This window comes from Nelumbo lutea, chromosome 8, assembly GCF_056320005.1.
Source record: "Nelumbo lutea isolate HS-2025 chromosome 8, American lotus-T2T, whole genome shotgun sequence".
NCBI lineage: Eukaryota > Viridiplantae > Streptophyta > Magnoliopsida > Proteales > Nelumbonaceae > Nelumbo > Nelumbo lutea.
This window is the reverse complement of record NC_142691.1, coordinates 45,375,262-45,397,223: the sequence shown is the minus strand read 5'-3', so window position 1 is coordinate 45,397,223 and position 21,962 is coordinate 45,375,262. Positions and strand designations below refer to the sequence as shown.

Here is a 21,962-nt window from a genome sequence, read left to right as displayed (position 1 = left end):
ATTAAACAAACAAATGTAAATATTTTACTTGATTCTTACCATGAAAATATGGAAATTAATGTGGGATTAAAAAAGAAGAAATTAGTAATTTATTGTTTTAAATATATAGTTTATATAAATCACAATCAAGAAGTTAAAAAAAAAAACTTGTATAGTGCAACCATCTGAAACTGCTAGTGGTAGTACGTCGAATAAAATTTAATTTGGTCATTATTAAACTAAAAGCAAGCAACAATCAGTTTCTAACTATTCTTCATCAAGTTTATTTAATGAACTTAATTTTTATTTATAGAGTAATATTACAAACTTACACTCAGTTGATGAATTAGATAATTTTGATATTTTAGCCAAATGAAAAGGAAATGAACAAAATTATCCTGTCCTTGCACCATGGCATGTGACTCACTAAAGTCTCTGATATCCATGAAAAGCGGAGAAACATGGCAAATGAAACTCTAGAGATATGCATATTTTTTAAAGATTAATTAGATGTAGATAATAGACATCAAGGAGGCATAAAAAATCATCCGATATGGATCACCAAAAGATGCAGATCAAGGAGTTGGAACTTGAAGAGAAGAGTGATGCCAATATTCAATAACTATACAAAAACTTGTAATATTATTGTAAATTTTGTTTTATTATACGATTTTAGTCCAATTCCATTGTATTTTTTCTTTCAATTTCATTTTATTATTTCATATATGCAATTATGAACAATTATAACATTAAAATTCATACGGAATAAAATTTTAAGTTTTTTTTTACAATTTGTTTTCTATCTTGTGGCTTGTATTCTTGTTACGTTTTTTTCATTATTTTTTCAAATTTTCTTATAAAAAATAAACTCACGAAAATGTGGAACATGCCGGCCCAGCATGACCCACATTACACCTATATGCTTAGATTGTTCCTTAACCAAACAGCCCATCCAATATAGAACCTACTTTATAGTAGAGGGATTCAAAGATTTTTAAGATTTAAGAAAGAGGGATTTGATGAGGGAGGGAAGAGGTTACAGTCTTACAAATTGACTATTGGAGAGGGGGAGAGATTTAAGGATTCTATTAGATATAATTAACACATCAAATGGTTATGTGATTTTTATATTTCTAATTTAAATTGAAAATAAACCAGATGTGTTTATAGAGAAGTAGGTCCATGCCATGGTTTTAAAAGGAATTGTGGCATATTCCTTAGATGAGGAAATGCCTACCCTCAACACTACAAGAAAATAGACCTATAGCTACGAACAAAACCGTAGCTATAGGTCTATAGCTACGAACTATCTATGGTAAAAAAACAGTAGCTATAGTCATGGTGGTTATAAGTAATAGCTACGAATGATAGAGTTCCTAGCTAAAACTAACCTATAGCTACGGTCTATGTCTATGGCTAAAGCCTGGTTCAATAATTATATGTGCAGTTTTAGCTACATTTTTTTATGTTATTTGTAATTACAAATTTAACTCTATAGCTACGGCTATAAGGTGTTTGTAGCTACAAAATTTAGATCTATAGCTACGGTTTTGAGATGTATGTAACTACAAATATGAATCTATAGCTATGGTTTACTTTGACTGTAGTTAAAAAATATAAATCTATAGCTATGGTTTACTTTGATTGTAGTTAAAAAATATAAATCTATAGCTATTGGCTTAGGTTGTTTAACCTATAAACAATTTGTAGCAAAAAATAATAATAATATATAGTTACGGTTTTTAACTATCCATAGATAAAATTGTTTATAAATGGTTAATGGCTCCTGAAATTTTTTTTGTTACTTTTTTAAAGCCTTTTTTCCTATATCAAATACAAGCACTCCATTCATAATATAAGATGGAACTTGAATGCAAAATTCCAATAAAAGAGTATGTAATGAAAAAATGAATTGTATCTCAAAGGTGCTTTAATACATCCTTGTGTTTAAAATCTATTAGAAATTCAAAGTTCTTGAGTACATTAAACTCAATCCAAAAAAAAAAAAGAAAACTCGACCTATAAAATTTGATCAAATGTCTTCATCCACACATGTGAAGTATCTCCTTTAGCATGTTTAGCCTATAAAAATAATATAAAATAAATTAGAAATTACATACTTAAGATATAAAACCATGTATAAAAATCTAATTATTAACATAAGCTCACTTACTCCATGCCAAGCCTAATGTTAATTTAAACAAAGTAGAAGTGCAAAGACTGAATATCAACCACTAATTATGTATCAAACTTATTTGTAAGTTAGTTGTCCATTTTAATTTAATGCATATATAGATAAAGTGCTGGAAATTTATTTGGATTTAATAAATAAAGGTCGAAAGCATAGACATATCCAAAGATTATCATATAATGCTCAACTTATTGGAATACTTTTAGTTTAGCACGTTAATAGCTAGTTTTAGTTATTGGTGGTGTTTAATTTTTCCATAAATTTGTTGTTATTTTTGAAATTTCTATTAATAAATTCCTTTTTACAGTTGTTATTGATTTAAAGAAAGGCATGCACCTCACTGAAGGAGAACACCTCACTTATATCCTAAACACCTTACTTATACGGGGTGCCAATTGGACTGGATTTGGTCCAATCTGATCCAGTCCAATATGTGTCCATTATAAATGGACCAGGTCCAACACAATCCAATGAACGTTTTGAACCAATTTGGACCGATCCAGTTCAATGTCTGGACCATCCAATCTGTTCAAATTCACTTTGATTTAGATTGGTTTTAATCCAAACCCAATCCATTGACATATATATTCTTATCTTATATCAATGGACCAGATATTGGCTTAACCCAACCCAATCCAATATAAATTTGTTATGGATGAACCAGGTCCAATCCAATCTAATAAATATTTTGGACCAGATTGATCCAATCTAATATGTCTTATTGGTCCGTCCAATTCGTCCAAATTGGATTGGTCCATTGACACCCTTACTTATATTATACCCAATGTTTCAGACTGTTGGCTTCTTGTGATTCAGCTTTGCCTCACATGAAGGCACATTTCAAGGCTCACGACTCAAATACCTTTTTTATCAGTTAAATGTCATTTCAAGACATGAAACAAAATTATGCAGGGATAGGGGGATGAGACTAATATTTGAAAACTCCATGTCAAAATCTAATAACTAAAAATTTTAAATCCACTATTTCGAATCATAGCTCAATTGGGGCAGGATCCAGAAAGAACGTTATTATTTAATTGTCTAATCTGTTTAAAAGGCCAAAAAACACAAGTGATCGTTATTACCTTGTCTCTTAAAAAAATTTAGCATGAAGGAAAAAGAGATAACTCAAACTTAAAACAGTTTTCAGTGACTAAAAGATCCATTATCTTCACTGATTAGAATTCAGGAAATGGAAATAAGATTAAAGGCAGATTAAGGATCAATTAAAAATGACAGATTAATCTCATGAGTGCAGCAATACACCATCCTCCAACTACAAGCATATACTGAATTAATATCCCAATTCTCCAATACGTTATATAGATAATTAGATATGGCCATTAGAGAATCTCAATTTGGTTGAGTAAAAGAATCAATTCTAGTTGGGGAAAGACTGATGTACGAAGGGACCGTTAATTGTCTGGATACATCTTCGAACCTTGAAAATCAACAGAGCAAATGAGCTTGATGATGATCCTAAAATTTTCCCCAAGGAATCAGTCTCCTCTCTCCTTTCTACTTTCTAGGGACAAAGAAGTAAGACTTCATTATAGAGACATACTCTTGTGCTAATGCTTAGGCTGTTGGCATTAGGAGGACCCTCTTCAAGGTTGATGGCAGCTTCCAATATGCATTCTCTGAAATTAATGACAAGATTCATTTCACAAAGGCTGAGGCCTTCTCCCTTTTCCTAATAATATAGCCATTTAAGGAGACTTATCAAATATTATTCAATGGAGTAACGGTTATGATCTAGGGCCACTATTAGAATGGGTTGCACTCTCCTTTCCTTGTTCAAACCAGATGGATCCGAAGTGGGATTAATTTCTCTGTCAATCGTCTTGCTAGGATGAATGTTTGAATGCCAACATTTTTTTTTGGCAAGGATTAAAGTTTGGCACGCTAAAGGTCTCTTGCCTCAAGCCTTGCTGAATTCCAAATTGAAGGGTTGATGATTCACTAAAGCTAGAGGGTGTTAAAGGTGTAAATGGAAATGATTTGTTATTATTTTTAGCATGTTTTTTGAACCAACGTTCATCCGGATGGTTGGACTGTTTGGCCTGGAACTGTTCAGACAACCAGTTCTGTTTTATCCCAAATCCAGTCTTTGGCCAAAAACTGTTGAAAATGTCAATAATCCATTGACTTGGGTGGTCGAACCATCAACCCATTCAATAGTTTTTGGCTGTTTTTATTTTTTATTTTTTTGTCAAAACAGGTCGTTTGTTTGAATCGGATGACCAGACCATCAACCTAGAAAACAGTGATCAGAGTGGTTCCATTTTTGAGTTATTTTTTAAAACCTTGATTTTTAGAGCCAAAGCTGAATATAGGAGCACTAAGTGGTTCCTTTGGTGGAGGCTGCATAGTTAAACAATGGTAGCAACAGAGGAGTGACTGTAGCTGGCTAAACAATTGTGCTGTGGGAGGTGATATGAAGTGTGGAGTGGAGGGCCCCTGCCCATCATCTAGTCTGAGTGTTTAGGCACTGATTTAGTTATGTTTGAAAGATACTTAAAACCAAAGCCAATTCTACAATCAAAATATTTAATTTCATTTTAATAATTTTGATATCAAGCCTAGATGCTATAGATAAAGTATTTCATATATCAAGCTTTTAAGATACAATCTTTTTCTTCTGTAATGAAATTCCATAAGGCCAAATTAAGCCAATTTGGCTTAATTCCATAAGGCCAAAAATGCTAGTGTAGGTACGTATAGTCACAAGATCTTGTCCATAGAAATAAAACAAGTAGATTATGGCTAAAAGTCAAAAACCTGAAGTAGAAATATCATAATTACTCTTTTGATCCAAGTGATGTAGTCAAAACAATGTACCATGAAAATCAATAATAAGATGACATGAGGTCGAACAAATTAATGGATTACCTTGGTTTGAATTCCAAAAATTTCACAAGCTTGCTACTGTTTATGTCATTCTAATGAACCTTGGTTTGAAACGTAAATTTTTCATTACAATGGAAAAGGACTCATTAATGGTGAAGAGATATCACCTTGTACAGAAAAATAAACAAATATTTGCAACAACATATAAGCCAAAGTATCAGTTACAAATCCTGAAATCCAAAGAACCTTATTTAAAGAAGCGGAATTTGGCAATTAAATTAGTTGACTTTGAAGCTAGACTAATTTCTCCAATGTGATAGAGGTAACTATGATGAAACCCACTCATCCACCAACAAATATGCATTCAATATGATTCCTGCTGTGAGAATATAAGGATATACTCTTATTTCTGTTATCAACTTGTAACACTGTAGGGCAAAGTGATCGCTAAAGTGAGGAAAGAGATAAATAATTTAAGGCATGTTAATGATTATCTATCAAAGCAAGTTGAAAAGCTGCAGAGCACAGATCCAATATAGTTGAAGAACTGGTGTACCAATAATGGATCAATGCATGCTTGAGGTATGAAAATTAGAGTTTTCAAATACCACCAAGGAGGACCACTAATGGCTATGTCAGGAAGAGTTTAAGCTCTATATCTCGAGATGAGATCAAGGAAACATTCTCATATTACATAAAATTGAACCACAAGTAGAAAGATGTGGATGTCAACCGAGTTTCTGCTCAATCATCAAGTGAGGGAAATGAATTTGACAATGTTTCTACTGATATTTCTATTAGCAGAATAGGGTGCGTCAGTAAGAAGCCTGGTATGTTTAAAAAGATAAAGAGGTGGAGAAGAAGAAGAGATGATTCAAGTGATATCTCATCATCAAGCAGCTCTTTTGGGGTAAGTTCTTCAAGTTGGATAAGTCTAAGTTGTAGATCATCAATGTCAACAGGTCCAGAAGCATCAATGGCAAGAAATGAATGCAACAGTGAGGGCATGACTGAAACTGGGAAAGAAAAAGCAGGGTTCTAAGAACCCACCAGAAACACCAAATCCTCCACGAAATAGTAGAGTTTGATTTAGTGACTCAATGAACTCTGTACTTGAATCAGTCCAAGCAGGGGCGTTAGACGAAAACAATTCTGCATATCAGGACCGGCACAAGCTGGTACTGGAGATTGAAAATGCAATAAAGAGTGTTGATAAACCCGGGGCAGAGGTAGAGATGGTCCAAGACAGTTTGAATTTCAATTCAAACTCTAGCTCTGGAGCAGAATTGGAGGGTGAAAAGAAAATGAAATTGAAAAAAGCAAAGCTAAACACACTGAGAAGCACAAACAAATGACAGTTTGAGGTTTTGGGAGAAGATGATCGAAATTAAAGAAAAAACAGATAATCTAAAAAAAAAATACAACATACTATACAGGAAAAATAGCAGAAACAAAAAAAAAAAAAAAAAAAAAAAAAATCACAGATGGGTTTCTTCACACGCTACATGGAAGGTTACTAACCTGGAATCGATCTTTCTGTTCTAAACCAAATGTTGGTAGACCTGGAACTGGAACCACTGTCCTTAACAGTGAGTAGACGACAAAGACAACTGCTTAGACAATGCTGAAAGGGTGGTCGGAGCAGTCGAGGGCTATGAATGAGTGGCCAGAGCAATGGACGGTGGTGGTAGTGCTAAGTGAGAATGAGAGAGGCTGAGATTAGGGGTCGGTTAATAGGGCTAAGCCACTACGATGGACGGTACGGTGTGGCGAATGGCGACTTCGGTGGTGGGAGTAGTGAGATTGAGAGTGAGAGCAGGGGAGAGGGAGAGGAATGAACCCCTCCCATCTGGGGCTGTCAATTGCTAGACCAACTAAACCGAACCAAATTGATTATGCCGGTTCGGTTCTATCCCAATTAATGAAATATTTGATTCAATATTTTTTGGATTATAGAATAAATTAACATAATTTAAGAGTGGATTGTGTGGAAAATACTTTTTTATTAATTAATTAATTCATAAATTCAAAGTCTTTTATAACATATATATTTTATTCTACCTTAAAAATTTTAATATAAAAAATTAGGATTCGATGCCAAAAAAAAAAAGGTTTTTGCCACAAATATAGCAGGGTAAGGTGCTTTCGAAATTTTGGTACATGTAGATAGCAAAAGGTTACCCAAAATAAAATAAAAACAAAAAAAAGATCATCCCCATAGAACAACCAAGTTCAAAGCTACGGCCTCCAAAAGTTTACATACAAGATAAATTAAATGTGATAATTAAAAAATTTGAGCAGTTACACAAAACCAGGACCGATTCGTTAGTTCCTTTGTTGGACCAGCTAGGTGGACAGTTTTAGCCTTTTTTTGTGTTTTTGAAGAGAACAGGGTTCGAACAAGCATATAGTCTGACTAGCCAGTCTGGTTCAGCTTTCTAAACATTGGTAGTGTATATATGCTTTATTATTTATAGAATAAATAATATGGTTTTGAAATATATAGAGTAAATAATATATATAGGTCTATTTTGTAACTTTTTTTTTATTTTTTATCTTTTATAAATAAAAAAACTAAAAATTACATTTTGAGGGAAAAAAGGGTTTTCTTGGTAAAATGGGTGAGTCAAGGTGCCTTTGGCCCATTGAGCACATACAATTATTAATTAATTAAGTATTCATTTATTAAATAAGTAATAAATTATTAATTAATAATTACTGTACTATTACTTTATTAATAATTTGTTTATGGAATTAAATAATTCAGTTTAATTTTCAATATTATTTTTCATTGATAATTAACTATTATTAATTTATTTAAATTATTCTTTTGTTTAAATAATTAAATTATTTTATTATGATTAATTTTAATTAATTAAACAATAGTCAATATTTATTTATTTATATTTTAGAAATTATTATATTTTTATTAATGTACTTATGAAATTATTAATAATTTATTTGTTAGTTTAATTATTATTAAATAGCAATCATTGATTCTTATTGTTGCTCAATAGTAAGGAACTAATAATTTGTTAATTATTAATTATTAATCATATTTATTAATTTTAATAATTTTAGTAAATATTTGCTTGTTTATTAGTTTTTATTTGTTTATTAAATATTTATTAGTTTATTAATTCTTAATATATTTATTACTTTATAAATATTTTGTAATCAATTTATAGCCACAAATAGCTATTATCCGTGGCTATAGTTATAAATAGCTTTTACCCGGATAAAGAGCTCTTTAGCTACGAACAAAACGATCGTAGCTATAGGTCTACTTCTACTTTTGCAACTTATAGCCAGGGATACTTCAAAATTATGACTATAAGTATCTTTTAACGACGAACAAATAACTTTGTCCATAGCTAAAATTCATCTTTTTGCAAAGGACATGAAGTTGTCTGTCTATAGCCCCATTTTCTTGTATGCAAGCACCTTATTAGTTAATTGAGAAGATATAGGCATATAGGTAACATAAGCAGTATTGATTTTGAAAAAGTAGTCCTCTTCTCTTGACAAAAACCCTTGACAACTTCATATATACTTCTCTCTCTTGTTATTAGATAACCCTAACTGAACCCTAACCAACAAATTCAGAAGTAGCAGTTTCTCACCAAGTATCTGATTGTTCGTTGAGAGAACTGTCAGAGAGAGAGAGAGAGACTCATAGCTGTTTAATGGTTATACACAATTTAGTGGAATTTATCAATTAACGTTTTCAGTTCTTGCCCTTCATTTTTCCCCGGGTGTTTGCAGAATTTTAATTTTACTTCTCACTTCTTAGCAACTACCAAGAAGATTGTGCAATACTATCTTGATTAGGATTGGCTCATGGCTGGTAGTGAATTTTCTAGTTCATAATTTTTTTTGGCACCTTGAGATGCAATCCGCCAAGTTTTTGGTATTATTGTTTTTTAATTTCTACTTTTTACCTAGTGACAACTTCAATAAGTACAGCCTGGTTTTCCAGAGAGTTATCTATGCTCTTCTTTCCTTTGCAAGGTTTTTGTATTCTTCAAACACTTCCAAACACAAGGTTTTTGTATTCTTCAAACACAGTCCTCTTTTCTTTCTTTTTTTTTTTTTTGTAGTTCTTTTCTATATTTCTCATATCTTTTTTTTTTTTGTATCTATGATTCCTCTTAGTTTTCTCTTTTGCATTTTCTATGTTTTTTTATAATTTCTCTATATATTTTTCTACAATTTCTATTTTTGTTTTACATATTTTATATAATTTTTAATTATATTTCCTATCATTTATATTTTTTGAACTTTCTGTATTTTTTATTTTTGTAATTTTTTGGTGTTTTCATGAATTAAAAAGCTAATGGGTTGAGTAGGTTGAGTTGGGTCAAAGCAGGTTTGGGTTGAATCGGATCCATTTGATTTTCTCTAAATGGGTCATTAGTGGGTTGATGGGTTAAAATGGGTTTGGTTGAAGTTCAACCCATACAAAACCCACCCAATTTGCCATCCCCATTCACATTTTCACCCATGTCATGTGATAGTGGGACCCACCCATTTACGAACTAAAAATAGCATTTATCATTTTATTTAAAAAAATAAATAAATAAAATAAAAGTTTGAATATAACTGTTAAATAATTTTTATTCACTCTCAATTTCCTACAATCCATTTGGTTCCAATAAAGAAATTGTATGTGATGAAAAATATTCACCAAGTTTCTTTTTTTTGATGTCCTAATTCAATTTCAATTGACCAAACTACTTTTATAAAGGCATTATATTGAAAATTTTCACACCCATAGAGAGATAGTATCCAGCATTCTCAGTTCCTTGCTTGTATTTGCCAAAACAAATTCATCAATCCAAACCACCTGTAAAGCTATAACATGAAATTAATTAATGTCAGCCATACAAATACAAACTAAAACTGATCAATTACAAAAAATAAAACTACATGGTGAAGCTTCTTCACCATTGCAGAAATCTCTTCAGACAGCGAAGATTAACCAATGATAACCTCTTCTCCTGTCATCAACTTGATATTTCCCTCGATTCAACCTTCTTCTCTATCTATGGCAGACAACTAAACGCCTAGTGCACCTGGTGCAGAAGTACTTCCTCCTGGGATTGAACCACAGAGGAACGAAACAGAAACTGTATCGACTCTCAACGTCCACAGCTTGCACTATCCCCCCACAATAAGGGCACGCACCAGAAGCTCGTTGCTTCCCTAAAACAGTTTCTTGTTTGCCACACACAACCAGCAAGCGCATAGTTTCTTTTCTGGGTTCTCCTGATTTGGCCTGAGGTGGTATGTCTGAAATTTGAGATGAAAAAATAAAACTCTAGTTTCTGATCACCGAGGTGGGTTTGAAGGCTCTTGCCCTGTACTTATAGGTGATCAGAGGGGATCTGGACAAACATCCTGAAATATCTTTAGGATGTGTTTGGTTGCACTGATGCAAAATTATGTTTGTGCAAATGATTTGAATGCAATTTCTGGTGTATTTTTGTTTCAAATTTTACGTTATTTTGTTTGATTGCAGTATAAGTCAAGTCAAATAAGACCTGAAGCAAAAATAAAATTGCACCACAACCAAATGCAGGTTATCTACCAAAGACATCAGGTTTGAGCAAGACTTGCCTCAGAGGCTTATTGGTGATGACGATGATTGTATGAGCTTGGAAGTACGGTCGCAGTTTCTGAGCTGCAACAACTAGCACGTACACCAACTTTTCGATCTCAGGATACCTCGTCTTTGCTTCCTGCAACACTTTGCAAACATAGTAGATGGGTCGTTGAACCCGATCTACTTTGTCAGTACCGAGCTGATTACCCCGTCACTCGCAGAGAAGTACAGCTCCAAAATGCCTCCCTCCTCGGGTCGGGTTAACATCGGGATACTAGCGAGATACCTTTAGAGCTCGTCAAAAGTGAGTTGACACTCTTTGGTCCATTTGAAGTCATTGCTTCTCTTAATTGCCTTAAAGAAATGCAGACAGCGATCTGCCGATTTGGACATGAAGCAGCTCAGAGTGGCTATGCAGTCATTCAATCTCTGAACCTCCTTCAATTTCCGGGGTGGTCTCATATCTAAGATGGCCTTAATTTTGTCAGGGTTGGCCTCAATGCCACGCCGGTTAACGATGTAACCTAAGAATTTACCCAAGGTGACACCAAAAATGCACTTGTTCGGGTTTAATTTCATATTAAACTTGGACAAAATTTCAAAAACACAATGCAAATCTTTTTTTAAATCATTTGAAAATTGGGTTTTGATGACCATGTCATCTACATAACACTCTACTTTTTTGCCGATCAATGGCTCAAACAGTCGGTTTACAAGTCTTTGAAATGTTGCCCCGACATTTTTCAGTCTGAAGGGCATGACCTTGTAGCATTACAGGCCGAGCTCGGTTATGAAGGCCGTTTTTTCTTCATCAGCAGGGGCCATTTTGATCTGGTTGTAACCCGAATAGGCGTCCAAGAAGCTCAGCAACTCATGCCCTAAGGTCACGTCCACCAAATGGTCAATCTTGGGGAGTGGACTTATATGCGCCATCTTCCGTTAGCCTTTTTTACCAGAATGGGGTTGGCTACCCAGCTCGGGTAATGGACTTCCCTGATAAAATTGGCTGCGATGAGCTTTCCGACCTCCTCATCAACTACTCTCTAACGCTCTAGGGCTAGGTTGTGTTTCTTTTGTCTAATGGGCCTGACTATAGGATCAGTGTTTCAGTTTGTGAGTAATGACTTCAGGGTCTATGACAGGCATATCTACCGCAGACCATGCAAAAATATCTAAATTTTTAAGTAGAAAGCTTACCAATTGAGATCATAGAGGCTCCTTGTTTGAAGCGCCGATCTGGAGGGTCCGAGCTGGGTCCTCTGTTGAAGCAGGCACGAAAGTTGTCTCTTCTATAGGTGCAATTCGCTCTTCACAGTGCTCCACAGGTCGCTCCAGCTCAAGGTCATCTGCCACCTTGGCTTTTCCTTTGAGGGCGGCAACATAGCACTTATGAAACTCGAGCTGATCGCCTCGCGCTACTCTAACTCCGAAGTCTATGGGGAACTTCATGGCCAAATAATAGGTGGAGACCACCGCTCGTAGAGCATGGGTGATGGGCTGTCCTATTATGGCGTTGTACGGGGAGGGAGTTGTGACCAACAAAAAGTTGTGCTCGAGCCTCACTATGCTAGGCCAGGTGCCAACCTCCAATAATACGAGGACTCTGCCCAGGGGCCAGACTTCCTTTCCACTGAAGCCCACCAAGGGAGTGTTCGCGGGCTTGAGATCGCTCTCCTGAAGCTGAAGCTTGTCGAAAGCGAGCTTGAAGAGTATGTCTGTCGAACAGCCAGAGTCAACGAGGACACGCTTCACCTCGAAATCTTTGATACTTATCTTTACAACGAACACGTCATCGTGGGGATACTGGACTCCGCACACGTCATCCTCGGTGAAGAAGATTGGTTCCTTTGTCTTTGGTCGCTTCGGAGGATTCCGCTCTTCTCTTTCGATCTCACGAGCCAAGGTCCTTGCCGCGGCCGAGGTGCAGCCCGCGACGATTGATTCGTCGGTGATCATTTGGATCATTCCTCGAACTGGCCTTTCTTCGGGTGGCTGCCTCTGCAATTGATCACCTTGCATGTTGTTGGACTCGAGAGCATCTCTACCTTGCTCTACCTACCACCCTGTTTTATTATCATTTTGTACAAAATTTCTTAAATATCCACGATAGATGAGTTCTTCTATCTCATCGTGGAGGTTTTTATAACTTTCGGTACTATGACCATGATCTCTATGGAAATGACAATACAAATTCTTATTTCTAATGTTCGGGTCTCCTCTCAGCCGAGGTGGCCACTTCACATACGACGCATCCTTGATCGTCATAAGAATCTCAGCTTGCTTCGCGTTCAATGGCGTGTAGTTCGGCCTTTCAGCTGGGGGAGCTTGGAAAGACTAATCTGGCTTTCCTCCTCGAGTTGGTTCTTTCTTCTTCTTTCTATCCCCGTGGGTTGAGGACTCACTTCTCTTTTCCTCTTCTCAGGCGGGTTCACATTCTTCTGGTTCATCTCCTCCTTCGTTCTGATGAACTGGTCCGCGAGCTTGAGGAATTCAGTTACGTCTTTAGGTCTGTTGACAACCACAGGCCACTTGAACTCCTTGTGCGTTATGCCTCTCTTGGCTGTCATGAGCCTCACCACGGGTCCAAGTCTGGTATCTGCAAACATGCATCATTGAATCTCTTGATGTAGCTACGGATGGACTCCCCTTCCTGTTGAACTATGCCGAGGAGGCTTTCTTGGGTCCTTGGGCATCTCTTGCTGGAGACAAAGTGGGAGGTGAAAACCTACATGAACTGTGCCCAACTCTTGATCATTCCAGGGGCAAGGTTCTTGTACCACGTGCGAGCTACTCCCTTGAATGGGGTGGAGAAGGCTACACACATGCAGGACTCACTTTCCTCAGCTAAGTGCATCTGCGATTGAAAGGCATCTGCTTGATCATTTGGGTTGAATGATCCATCATACTTGTCTAGGTGAGGTACCTTAAAGTCTTTGGGAATTGGGACGGCTAGGAGTTCGGGAGCCAGAGGAGATGGCACAGAGAGGAGCGGAGCCCGACGAGCTTGGCGGCGTCTCCACTGCTTCTTTGTTGACTCTGCATTGGTGATGTTGGCCTCTGTGTTGTCAGGCACAGTAAGCCTAGGGAGGGGCCCGGACTGCTGCCGATGGCTATGGTCTGAAGGGCCATGTCTATAATCTGCAGCCAAGACCTCGAACTGGTTCTCGATGAGCAGGATCTTGAACTGTGAAGGCCAAGGTGATGCGGGCCTAGATGGCTGAGAGTCCCCTGACCTAATTACATGTTGCGAGGTGGGGGGAGTGGCTTGCCTATCCTTCCTACCATGGGATGAGGCCTGATTCCCAAGGAGGTTCTGAGTCTAGGAGGTCTCTCCCTGGCGAGGGGGTTGCTCACTGTGACGGCAGGGCTTGGCATGCTGTGCAGTGGGGTATCGAGGAGGAACTTGTTACTAGTTCTGGGGCAGTGATGAAAACTGTTGCTGGTATTGGTGCCGATAGACTTGGTGAAACACTTGCTACTGATACAGCTGAAACTATTGAAACTGTTGAATTTGAGCCAGCATAACTCGCATGCAGTGCACCAGATCTTCAAGCTGGTCTTGGCCGGTCACCGAAGGAACAATGAAGGGTTCAGCGAAAGTTGCTCTTACCATGGAGGGGAGTGGAGCGTTCATAGGTGCCATTATCTGAGGAACGTTCAGAGTAGGAACTCCGTACGTAGAGAGGGGGATGGTGAACTATCCAATACATACAATTGGGACCTGAAGTTGCTTCCCGATGGCATTCATTTCTGCGCTATGTCCGGCGTTGCTGGAGGAAGCCATGGAAACTGAAGTTGCTAAGTTTGGTGGAAGGAGGCTTTTTGAAGTGTTTCCCACAGACGGCGCCAATTGATGGTGCACGATCTGGTCACTCCTAGCTAGCAACGATTGTGCTTCTAGCTGGCGACAAACGAGATACCTGTGAAGAAGAAGAAAGATCCCCGGGGAACTCTCCCAACGGGAATACTCCGATGCTTAAGTTAGTAGAAGGAAGAGAGTTGCAGAGCAGAGCAAAAATGAAAGGGCTAGAGTGCAAATCACACAAGTTCCCTTTGCTCTTGGGGGTCGGAGCTCTTATATATTGATTTTTTGACAAATCTGGTATAACCGCCTTTGATTCTCTTCCGCAGCCGTTACTTGCTAGGGCTGAGCTGGTGGGCGCGGGTAATCGTTGCAGAGTACGGCCCTGCCAGACAAGGGACACCTCTCAGGGTTGGCAGGCACGACGCCGCCTGGCGAGAGACATGGACGCAGTCTCCAGATTTGGCAGGTACGGTTGTCAGGCAGGAGATCTTCGTGTGATAAGCTGAGCTACTTTGTACCGAGCTACCCTATGTCGAGCTACCCTGTGCCGAGGTGCTTCTACTCGAGGTGGCCTACTTGAGTTTGGTCAGGCGAGTTTATTCTTAGGAAGCTCCCGAGCTCAACCCGAAGTGCCTTGAGCTCGGGAGATTTCCATCTTGGGAGAATCTTAGCTCGGGGTACTTCCTACTTGGAAGAATCTTAGCTTGGGGTAATCGGAGTGTCATCTAGTAGTGAGCTATCACTTATGTTGAGTCACGTTCACGTGTCCTCTTATGATGAGGTCGAGCCAAATCACCATCCATCAATAGTCGTTGGATAAACCTGGGGAGGTTTATTCTACCAAGGCTGACACTAATGTGCTACCAAGTCGATTGGGGTGGCTTGTCTTATCTTTCAGGGTGAGACCTGAAGCATATGTAGTGTGGGTTTGTTTAAAACCCTAAACTGGACCTTTTTCTAGTTATGCTCTTGACCTTGGAGACAGATAGGCAAAATTGGAAATTTACACCTAATCCCTAGACTCAATTATGGTACAACACTAGGTGTTAGATTGGGTTGTCTTCGATATGCCAATCAGTGAGATCCTTAGCGGGGGTCAAAACCTAGGTATGTTGGGACAGTCTGAGAATTCACCTGAGCGGGTGATCATAGTGATAGAATCAACCCCTTTGTTGGACAAAGTAAATGATCGGGGAATGCACTTTATTTGATGGAACTAAATTGTCGGTAGTTGATTTCAGACTTGTTAAGATTTGTTTTTGCAAAATATATTTATATAGAGATATACATATACATTATGGTTTCACAAAATTTTTGCAAAAATGTTTTAATTCTCGAAATCTATGTGAGTAAAGAGTGCAACATTATACCTTGCAGCCAAGGGAGAGGTCCTCTCTTGTCGTGCAGTATTTGATCATTATGGGCTGAGAAGTTAAGTATAAGACCATTTAGGATTTTAATCTGATGGGCTTATCTCACTTAAGTCCACAATCCTTGGGCCTTCATAAAGTGACTAGACCTAGGGACCATTTAGTGTAAATATTGGGCCTACTAAGAACCCATACAGATAGGCTCAGGAGCTCACTGTTTTCAACAGTGAATTCGGCCAGGCCTTGTAACAAAGGATAGGATGAACCCATATAGCTTTTGTGGAGATCAATGTTAGGGTCCCATGCCATACAAAGAGAGCAAAGCTATCCAGCAATTAAAAGGGAGTGAGCCTGAAAGCTTAAAGGGCCTAAAGCCTAATTTTCATTGGGTTTAATGAGATTAATTAAAAGGGGCAAATTTGGGTTTATATTTGGATAGGGATCAGCAAGAGAATAAGATAAGTCTTATCCACTTAAGAGTCCAGATCCAAATAAAGATTTGGATCAAAGAACCCTTTCATAATTTGATTAGGAAGTTGATCTTGAAAGGATATGAATTAGGGGGTGAATTCCTCAGAAAGAACTATTCTTTTCTGCAATCTACTTCTTCCCTCTACTCTTGCCGCCCTACCCTATTCGATCTCTAGTTCTTGGAGTGATCAAGATTGGATCTTGATATTGTTTCTTGTTGGAAGAAACAATCTTAAAGCTATGCTTACATCCCTACGTGATTCTTGCTGAAGAATTGGGGTTCTTGCTAAAGAATCTCTTTGTTGATCCTGCCTCACCCTAAGCTGTGTCATCTTCAGTGAATGAAGGATTTGGTGAACTCTTTGGGCATGAACACTTGCGTTAGGAACTACTGTTGATTCCGTATCAGGTATATCCCTCCCTTAATCTTGGTTATAGATTTGGTCCGGTTTGTTTCAAGAATGAACCTTAAAAAATGCAATTTTTCTAAATCAAGGAATAGGATTCCCAGAAGGGAGAAAGAAAATTTATGAAATTTTGCCCAGTCACCCTGCATGGTTCGGCCATCCATATGATGGATCTCCCTTCCCTTCACAAAATACAGGGGAGTTGAACATTAAAGTAGCCAACTATCTATTTCACTTATTTCTTAATACAATGACTTCTATCAAGAAACAAGCGGGTTAAATCACAGAATGAATGAAAGTTAACTCAAAACAAATACTCCCTATTTCCATCCAATAACATTACTAAGTTGAATGCCATAATGCTTATTGATAAGTTCACACTTGTCAATAAGCAGGGGGGCTATCAACATACGAAAATAAAAATTTTTATACACAAAGTTTGCAGACCATCTCATCAAGAACAGGAACGATCACCAGATGAACTCATACCCATCGCATGTTTATACACAAATTTTTATACACAAAGTTTCTACACGAATTTCTGCGATGGATCCCTAACCCATCGCATGTTTGTGATGAGTTCGTAACTCATCGCACATCTGCGATGAACTCATACCCAAAACAGGTTGCAATGTGCTTTGGCCTACGCGGATCTGCAATGAATCTTAGACATATGTAAACTTGCGATGAGCTTTAGACACACGCCCAGACCCGTGATAAACTTTGAACATGTGCAAAATTATTGTATATTGGGAATAAATATCAAAAACACATGCATTTTTAAATTATGTGCGTGATGGAACGCCCTATGGGCCTAATCAATGTAAAAAATGATGTCACCCGTGCCACGTCGATTTTATAAGGGGCATGAAAGGAAGAAACATATGTTGATTATGAGAATCCTTAAGAGAAAGGAGGCCCTATCTTCGAAATATCTCTTCAGACATGTGGCAAAACCCCAATGATGCTCCCTTAATAGTCAAGATAAAGATAAAGATCGCATTTCATAATATAAAAGGTCTCCTTTTAGATCCTTCTCCTTATAACCTTAGGGTTTTTGCTATATAAAAGGGAATAACTCTCCATGAGGGGAGACAGGACAATATAACTTTGACCTAGGGTTTCTCACAAGGAGATTCTCCCTTCTCTACTCTCTTCCTCCCTCTTCCCCACATCCTCTCTCTCTTGGTTGTTGCCTTCTCTGGACCTACGGATACTTGACCAACCTCCATAGCCTTACCACGATACAAATAGGTTGATAAACTTCATAAATTCTTAAAGATTTTTTATGATGTTACTTATATGTTTTTTGCCACCAAGCATCCTACTTCAAACATTTATTTTAAGGGAGTATGGATGGTTCATAGACATTTGATGGCAATGAATAGGGAACCTAATAAATTTATGTTTGACATGGTTAGAGATATACAAGAAAATTTTGGTAAATATTTGGCTGAATATAACATGATTTTGTCTTATGTTGCTGCGTTGGATCCCCGTTGCAACATAAGGTTAATGGAGTATTATTTTAATAAATTTTATGGAGATGGTGCTAAAAAGCATGTTAATTCTATTTTGAATATTTTCATACCTTGTTTGTTGAATATAAGTAAAATTTTTCCTCCAACTCCATGGTTGTATATTGTAGTCAAATTAACATGAGTGAGGCAAATGATGATGATGATGGATTTGAGGATTATGAGCAGTTTTTAAGTTCAAAAAGAAAGTGGTAAAATTAGAAAACTAAATCTTTACTTGGATGAACAAAACCTTGATATAAAGGTAGATGTTGATGTTTTGGAGTATTGGAGTACGAGATCACTTAAGTATCCTAAGTTGGCATCAATGGCTCGAGATATTTTAGTTATTTCCATCTCCGTAGCTGCATCGAAATCAGCATTTAGCATTGGAAAAAAAGTTACAAATCCATGGAGTTCACTTAAATCTAAGACAATTCAATCTTTGGTTTTTCTTGAAGATTGGCATCGTGCATAAGACTTTGCAATAGGTGATTTCTGTCTATTACTTTTTCAAATGTATAATTACTTATTTCATTGAATCTATTTTAATAGTTTTTATCCAATTGTATGTAGGGGGTCAAGTTGTAGGGTACTCCACAGAATCTTCAAGTTTATTAGAAGAGGAGGGATCAAATAGTAGTGATGATGATGAAGAAAGTGTTGGACTTAATGATATGTTTTAAATATTATACTACCATACCTTTCATTTATTTGTTTGTTAATTGACATGAAAATGATAGTTAGATGATATGAGCAATGACAATGAGTTTTCCTTTTGTTTTTTTTTTCTCAAGTTTTGATGGCTTAGGAAAGTGAGATATTCAAGCTTGTTAGTGAATTCAAGAATGATGGATGGATGGAATATTTTATTTTTTGTTGGAACAATATGATATTTTATCGATGGATGGTTGTTTAGAATAGATAGATGGCTAAAAGCCTAAAACTTCTTTTGGAAGAAATTTGATATTGGTTATTTTTAGCATGTTATGTTATACTCGTGCCAATGTGTGTTTTCAAGTTAGGCTTATGGGACTGGCGGTGGAACATTTTATTTTTAGAGGAATAGTATGGTTTTCTATTAATTGATGGCTGGTTTTAAGAATGGATAAATAGCTAAAAGCCTAGAACATTTTTTTCGAACAAATATTTATATTGGTTATGTTTAGTTTTCAGAACTCAGGTTATCCTTTGTTCGGAATTGAAAGAATATATTTAGAACTTAGAATTGACATTTTCTTTCTTTGTTTTACTTTTTAAAATAGGGATATCTTTGACCGAATCATAGAAAATTTATAATTTACAGTTACATGTCAAAAGTTCATTCTACAGGTGTTAAAAAAATCATGTCACAACCTTATAGGTGCCAAAAAAATCCTGTTTATAGTTGGGATTACATAGGTGTTTTAGGCTTCGAGCTTAGGGTCGAGCCTTGGGCTTTTTATGAGGGTAAAGATCTAGGCCTAATGATCGGGATTGGTTCAGACTCGGACCTAAATATTTTATGTTGACAACAAATGAAAGCCCAACCTGGCCCAACCCATGAATAGGTCTAATGAAAAGATAATGTTTATCAATTAAAGATAAAGTCTTCATCCAAATTAGATTTGGATCAATTCCTAATTAGATTAAGAGAGTGCTCTTTATAAAGAACTAAGAGGGGAGGGGCAAATTCACTAGTTCTCAACAATCTCTTGCTCTCTTCATTCTTTGTTGCCTCCCAGAAACCCTAATTTGACCCAACTATGATAGGGACTGATTTCCATCAATTCTCTACTATGTTTTTACAAGAAAAACAATAAAAGATATCAGGTTCACATACCCACATCGGTCCAAGAAAGTTAGAAACCAGCTTTGCTGAAATGATGTTGCTGAATCAACTTCATGTACACTGTGCCATCTTTAATTAGAGGTCAATTTTGAAACTAATATTGAGCGTGAACTACTACTCTGGGAGCTATACATTATGGTCTCGATACCAGGTATAATTAGTTTTATTTTGGCTTTCTAATCTTGTCCGATTCAATGCAAGATCAATCCTGAAATTTCGTATTTCAAAATAACCGAAAAATCAGTTCCTAGGTTGGATTAGAAAAAATTTAAAGCCACCAAACCTGATTTGGCCATGCGAAACCTGATTTCTATCCCTTCCAACTACCTTATATACATATATATCATATATGCATGCCATACATACTACATTATATAGTAAAATATTATACCAATATATGTAAGATATTATATCATTACCAAAAAATATATATATTATACCAAACATATAAAATATTTGTACAAAAAAAACAAACATATAAGATATAATCCATACTATATATATAAAGCAAAGTAGTTAACACCAACATACTTCTCCTTTATCCAAACCCCCTTTCTTGCTTCCTCCTTAACTCTCTCTCTCTCTCTCTCTCTCTCTCTCTAGCCCTCCCATTAATCCAATACACTAGGTTTAGCCTATCATATTAGGCCATGTCATCCTTCCTCTTAACAATTCAAATCAGGTCTTAAAGATCTTCCTAAAATCTCTCTCTCTCTCTCTCTCTCTCTCTCTCTCTCTCTCTCTCTCTCTCTCAATCACTTAAATCATCTTCTCTCCTAAAATTTCTCTTAAACTATCTCCCCACCTAAAACTTCCTCTTAAAACATCTCCTAATCTATGTCACATGCCCAATAAACCATCTAATTCTAATGTTTTTGTCCCTTCCCTACCTCTCTCTATCTATTTCAATCTCTATCTCTCTCTCTACCTTCCAAATCCATATATTTTATTTTTCATCAATCATTAAAATATTAATGTTTAAGTTAAAACTTAAACATTTAAATAAAATGAGTGCAAATATTTAAAATACTAATAAGAGAAAAAAATAGATGATACAATAAGACAAATAATAAAGTAATAAACTTTAATGATTAATTAAAAATATTATTATACATATAGATAATATTTTAATAATGTCATTATAAAACCCTCTCTCTCCATGGGAAGTTTTGGGCCCCACACATCACTATTTTTTATGCTGAATTCTAGCAAACACCATAACAAGAAGATGGATATAAATTTTTAGTTACCAAATTGGGAAAATAACTTCACCTTAAATCAAGAACAACATGCTGACGAGGTTCGCATATAATTCCTCCAACCCGATGGAAAATATTTAAATATCCCTAAGTTTAATATTAATTTCTAAATTACCCTTGAAGTCCTCCAATTTTTCAAAAGCTTAGATTCAATAATCTCATTTCTAAAGTACCCCCAAATTCCTATAATCTCATTTCTAAAATACTCCCAAATTTGTCTTATTTTTAAGTGAATGCCTTTGGACAATTAACTTAAATACAACTTACTTTACATGATTAACTTTTTTATTAATATAAATTAAATAACTTAGTTTTACTAACTTACTCTAAAATTAGTAGAATTAATCTTATAAAAAATAAAATTTAAATAATTAGTGAAATTTTATATAATTAGAAACAATAAAAATTGTTTAACATACTTAGCAAAAAAAAGTATTTTATTAGTGAAAATTGATACAAATTAATAAAATATAATTTATTTAAAATAAAAAAATTAATTTAACTTAATAAAAAGTAGGTCTCCCTCTTGCTAATCCCTTCTAGGTTTTTGGTTTTTTTTAATTTATTAGACAATAAATAACTCACCCAAGAATATTGGTAAGATGGATTGGATTTACCTCAATTAGCATAATTAGAAATGTCCTACTATTCCTGTTTAAATGTTACTTAACAAAACC

General features: G+C 36.1%; 1 long non-coding RNA gene across 1 annotated transcript; it reads right to left on the bottom strand.

The window, feature by feature from the left end:
- Positions 1-1,858: 1,858 nt before the first annotated feature.
- LOC148843968 (uncharacterized) lies at positions 1,859-6,871 on the bottom strand. Its single transcript, XR_016103716.1, has 2 exons — positions 6,542-6,871; positions 1,859-2,061 (listed from the first exon to the last, which is right to left on the bottom strand). It is a non-coding gene; the product is annotated as an uncharacterized LOC148843968 (long non-coding RNA).
- Positions 6,872-21,962: the final 15,091 nt, after the last annotated feature.